We start from the raw sequence: 6,565 nt of genomic DNA on the forward strand, positions 1-6,565 counted from the left end.
CATATGTTTATTTCAGATGATGTGGAATTATCATGCCTGTTTATAACGCTACAATAAAGCAAAATAATTTGCTAATTTTGTCCTGAAGGTCCTTTACCCACTATCCTGTCACAGAGGGTAAATATTTAACTCATTCGACATCTACCTTTCCCGAAATCACCTGTAACTCTAATCGCAAATTTAGCACTCCTGTCTTAATCCTTCTAAAATTACTTTAAATTGACATAACTTTGTAAATTGAACTGATCGCAAGCAGCTAAGTTCGCAAACTTAACTTGAAGATCCATACGAAGATTTTTTTTCGAGGAACTAGAACAAGGATATTTTTGCGCCAAGAATCCCAGTCCTCTGGAAGATATTACTTCTTTATATTTCTAACTGAAATCAATGATTTGAAGGAAAAAAAAATTTATACATAAAAATTTTTTCACACTATTTTCTCATGAGCCTGGGAAAAAATATCTGCTGTCGAGTTAGGAACGTCAAAATTTCGTGAAGTAATGATATTTTCATTCTCAACTCTCCTTGAAGCCAACCCTGTGGCTAAGAAACCAATTTAAAAAGCGATAGAAAAACGCGGCGCTCTTAGGCTAGAGAGAGAAAGACGTCGTAGAGAAGGTTTAATATAAAAACGTACGAGGGAGAAAAAGAGGGGCCGAACGAGCTCGGTTGGAATTAGAGAGAGAGGCGGTATATAGCCAATCCGACGTGGTTTTTGAGGCCTCGGCGCGGTTAGGCCCAGCCCTGACGCCCAACCACCCCTTACTCCCACCACTGAAACCGATTTTCAGTTGTTTTCCGAGATAACTTGGCATGGGGAGTTAGATCGGATGAAGATCTTCGGAAGTGTGGAGACTCTTGGAGTACTGTGCAATACTTTTTAATACTCAAGGAGGAATCAGAAAATAGTCGAGCAAATTTTTGTGTGACGAGTTTTTTTTTTAACATTTTTGAAATTATGTTTAATTAATATTTTTAATATAAAAAAATAAACGTGTGATTGATTGTTTTTAGGAAATTTTATGAGCGAGACAACAGAGTTATTTACCGGAAGTTTACCAATGTAGTTTTCATAATGGTACGAGCTCGCTTTGATACTGATTTTTGCGAGGTGTATCGAACTGAATTTGCAAGGGCCAAGGCGTCAATTGCGGTTTCCGAGATACAGCACTTTTTAAACTTTGAGCGCGGCAATTTAACTGGGCTCGGACAAGTTTCATCTGCAAGTGTGACTGATACATTTTTTTAGATGCAACACGTTTACGATTCGATTTTACGAAAAACCGTCCGTTTTGTGAGGAAATTGCGATTTTTTTGTACGAGCCAAAATCGATTATTTCGAGCAAAAGCAAAGGTGGTCCAAAAATCATCGGTCAGAAGTTACATGGCGAGGTTTGAACACAAAGGTTGCTGATCATCACAACTTACCTTATACATTTTTTCAAGAAAAGTTCAAAATCTATGAAATTTCTGATGAGATTTTTTTTTTTTTTTTGAAACGGGTGTTGCAATAACCGCCTCCGGATTGTCCCAACGGACACCCATCCCTATAGCGCAGTTCCATTCTTTCAAAATCCATAAGCAGGGCTCTGGTTGTCATCACAAGCGAACTATTGAATCACAGTCTTATTGCCCGAAAGGTCGCAGTCCAGCGTCGTCATCTGTATATACAGTTTGACAACATTTTTCCTAACTTCATTACGCTTAGGAAACTCGATATGTTTTTCTGCCTCAAACCATTCAGACGGTGTTAAGCGTTAAAACTGCTTTTTTGAACTTGTTGTATCTACAATAATTCTTAGGATCGCTGATGAAATACAAAAAGTTAATATAATACTAAATGGGTTCTATCAAAAAAAAAAAAAAAACTAGAATTGCGATAGTATATCTGCGTGGTTATCCACAATTCATTATGCGCTTATTTATTAGATTAAGCGTGTTTGCGAAGTGTTACTGGTAATACGGGCTGCATTTGCTTTCGCTCTACAACACGTTGTTTTGGCTGCGATAAAGCGAAAAAACATCCTCAATTGAGGTGCGCCACTTCAAAAAGAGACTCAAATAGGCGTTAAATATTGTATTCGTTGAATAATCTAAAATAGTATCTTACACACACCCTTGAACCCCAACCAGCAAAATCGATATAGAATTTGACACAGAACAGTTTGAAGACTGCTGGAAGCGAACAATCGAGTTTATTATCGCTACCACTTGATCTTTGTAAATCGCTTCTCGTCTTTATGCATACCGCGCTGAGGCAACCCTCAATCTTACTCTTTTATGCATTAAACGACAACAATGTAAATAGGATCTTATTATCATCTTTTGTAATGAACCAAATTGAATTTCGGTCGCATCTGTCTTTGGTCCTTTAAAATCCTTGTAAATGCATGTGGGATGAACGGTTTGGGAATTAAGGCACGTTGGTTTCGGAGATGGATGAGGTGTGTAATTCATAAACATTTTTTTACATGCGTTTTCCAATCTCAACGGGAAAGAATTACTTTGGTGTTGGGAAATTTAGTCTCTGATGGATTGAAATGATGCAGCTTGAGCACAAATGAAAAACAATTAAGACAAAAGACGCGCTAAGTTTTCCACTTGACAGAGCCCCGTGAAAAACGACGGTCTTTTGTTTTTTTTTCTCGAAACCGAGGTGGGGGACGGTGTTCCGTTTTTTCGTCACGGGAGGTCGCCATTGTTTACGTTAATTGAAATGTCGACCCATTAAGAAAATTACGATGTGTACATTGTTTCGCGATCCAGATTCCCGTACATAAGCTTTATTCCGACCGACGTAAATACTTCTAGATTGCCGAAATCGGCCGTAGTAAAGCTTTCGTGTAATATTGATTGTGTATATTTGTAAGCTGAAAATCTCCGCATATATTCGTCATCAATTTATTTATTTAAAAACCAACTAAAATCGGATTTGTCTGGGTCGCATACGCATATCAAATATTAAATCCGAAATAAATGCCATACAATAAATCAATATTTAATAATATTCGGCATTACATTTTGGGTGCGAAACATAGGCTGTCGACGACACTTTCAATGCATAATTCGCATTATGTGCTATTGGGAATTTATTTGAAATTATCATTTTGGGTTCCAATGAGATTATGCAATTAATGCTGTATTCTACGTATACGTGGTGTCATTATGAGTTTCCATTTTTGACCATTTCATGAGATTGTCATTTTAGGCCTGAAACCAGCTTCACTTAGGAAAAGAAAGTGTTCATTCCTAAAGCTAACTCGTTATCTGACATCCGAAATAGGTATGTAGGCAAGTATGTGTGGAGCCGTGTCGTAATGCTTCAGATGTACTCGATTTCATTAAATATTGCGCACTTTCAGTGAGGAAACTGGTGCCCCTTAGACATTGGGTTGTTCGATAATGAATGTCGTTTTATTCTCATAGATGGCTTAATTTATACATAGTGATCTCGTCGCTTATATTATTATATGCCACTTAAAGGTTATGTTATCGGCTTTTTTCGATCGAAAATTGAACGCGATTAGTAAACAAGAAATTATTTAAAATTTAAATTAAAGATGGACAATCAAACTCAATTATCGACACATTTTATTGTTTCACTTTCGAAAGGGCAAAAAAGCAGCGCAAGCTCAGAAGAAATTGTGTAAAGTTTATGGTGAGAACTGCCTTACCGAACGCCAGCGCCAGCGTCGGTTTTCTCGCTTTCATTCCGGAAATTTTAATGTCCAAGATGCACCACACACTGGACGCCCAATCGCCATTGATAACGATAACATAAAGGCCTTAATCGAAGCTAATCGGCGTATGACAGCTCGAGAGATAGCAGAAAAGTTGAACGTGTCGAATTCGACCGTTTCTCTGCATTTAAAAAAAGCTCGGGTACGTTAGCGAATTGGATGTTTGGGTTCCTCACGGATTGAAGGAAATTCACCTCACCCAACGCATCAACATATGCGATTCTTTGGCGAATCGTCACCAAAACGACCCACTTCTAAAAAGAACCATAACGAGTGATGAAAAATTGATTGTCTACGATAACGTAGTCCGAAAACGATCATGGACCAAACAAGATATACCTGCGCAATCGACGTCCAAAGCCAATATTCATCAAAAGAAGATTTTGCCATTTGTGTGATGGGACTACTAGGGTATTCTGTATTTTGAACCGCTTCCGAGAAACCAAACTATTGATTCGAATGTTTACAGCTATCGAAATTGAACGAAAAAATCAAAAGAGAACGTCCTGAACTCGCTAATTCCAAAGAGGTACTGTTCCATCATGATAACCCCATACGTCTTTAATAACGCGTCCAAAAATTATTGGAACTAAATTGGGAACTGATACCACATCCACCATATAGCCCTGACTTGGCGCCATCAGATTATTATTTGTTTCGTTCTCTTCAGAATCATTTGAATGGTAAAAATTTCGATTCTGATCGAACCGTTAAAAATGAGTTAAATCAATTTTTTACTTCTAAAAATCGAGGCTTTTTCGAACGCGGAATTTTCCAACTTGCCGAAAGATGGCGCAAGGTCATCCACCAAGATGGCCACTGCTTCATTGATTAATATTTATTATTAATATAAGTATATTCCCTTTGAAAAAAAAAACATAAAAAACACGACATTAATTATCGAACAACCCAATAGAATGGAATGCTGCAGAATGCGTTAGCACGAGCATAAATGCCTCACGTCATGCGAAGTGGCAGTACGAGGGTCTAGGTATTTTAATCCTTAATACTAATCACTACTATTCAGTAGTGGTAAGGCAGTACTAACGTTACTGGCACTACGTTAGCTCGTCAATAATGAAGACCTCTCAAACACACAAGTGCATAAATACTTATTAGTAATTCCGAGGGTTAGTAATAACAGTGCCACTAGTAATATTCGATATGCTCGTCGGTGACATTGATGGTTCCTCAAATAAATTTATGTGAGTAATCACCCCACCAGTTTATCCCAAGCAAACAAGGCTGTGCATATTGAGAATAAGAGCTGTTTTTCCCAAAGTTTCGGCAGTGGTATTGATTCAGTCACCATCTCACCATAAAGTGAGAGTCCATTAAATCAATTCGATCCTAATGAAACCAACTTCATAAAGAGATCCAATTCATTTTGGGTCACTAACTTCGTAGCAAATTCGCTTGGCTCCAAAGACAATAATGACGTGTCTGGTGGCAATTGTCCGGCAAATTTTCAAACGGGCACTCAGGTATGGGGAGAAACAGCTCAAAGAAAATATACAGCTAAGAAAATTGGTAATATTTTGACTGTATTAAAAAAAAACTGTAATCTCCTCGGGGTGATCATAATGTAGAAATGTTCTCGTGGTGAGTTCACGCGTAGAAATTGCAAAAGTGTTTCGCCTCCCAGAGGTTCTTGGGGTATGCTTACAACGTTGTTCAATTTTTTGAAATCGGTAAAAGTATGAATGATCACGTCCAACCTACAGATCCTGTTAGTTCATGCAGAAAAAAGATGAAGCAAATTGTTTTTTTCCGCTTCGCGTGAATGAATGAGCAGAGCGACCATAACTCCATAGAAATAATTCTCAAATGAGTTGTAGATTTATGGCCGTATCATTAATTTACACAAATACATAAAAAATGCGTTCCTAGAATTTATTCAATAACTACTTTTCTCTACAATCAACCCTAAAACATACTTTTCTGTTTACAAAACAAGAGTGTAAAAGGGTGATTTTACGCAGAATTTTTCTCGTTCGCTGGGCGTGCGTACATGAATTTTACTGCTTTTATTTTGTTGCATTTCTATATATTACGTTGATTTTGGCATATAGCGACGTTAATTTTATTGATATCTAGTTACTGTCCAGAAATTAGCCTCCAAAATCATTTTTTAAATTATTGAAAAATTGCTAGGGGATCACCAGTTAGTACGGTGCTGAAGAACTCCATCAGGTGGCCCAAATACTCTAATTTAAAATATCGTAACTCAAAAATCACTAGAGTTGCGTATAACAAGCTCTAATCTCTTGTGGCTCTAAGTACTCTTTAAATAACTAAATATTCTTAAATTTCTGAAAAGAACGCCAAGGGCGTGATAGATAGTAATGTCTGGACACTACTACGGAGAATTTCGTAAGGTAGACCGAACATCAGGATTTGAGAAGTCGTAACTCGACATTAATAGAGCTACAAATACCAAAATTGCCCGACTGCTGGCTACTTGTGTCTATGAGTATAATTAAAAAAAAATACTCCTTCATCCTTCTATCAGTGGGTCTACCCACTTACTACTCCATTGAACTTTTCCAACATTGAAATTCTGCAGGTCTGGTAGGTAAGTGATTTGAAGAAGAGGAACTTTTTTTTCCTCTCTGCAGATTATCTAGCTAACGAGCCTATAAAGAATCGTTTAAACTGGAAAATTTTAAGTTGCCGGTCTTGTCAGGTCACGAGACAAATTTGGTAAGCCATGAACCCTTCGATTTTTCATATTGTCTTCGTCAGGCACGGATTATATTCATTAGAATTTCAGCTATGGAATTGCTCTCTTGTCCTTCTACCTTTGACTAAATTAAAATTCTGAA

The sequence above is a fragment of the Euwallacea fornicatus genome, chromosome 28 (genome assembly GCF_040115645.1).
Source record: "Euwallacea fornicatus isolate EFF26 chromosome 28, ASM4011564v1, whole genome shotgun sequence".
In the NCBI taxonomy this organism is placed as follows: Eukaryota; Metazoa; Arthropoda; class Insecta; order Coleoptera; family Curculionidae; genus Euwallacea; species Euwallacea fornicatus.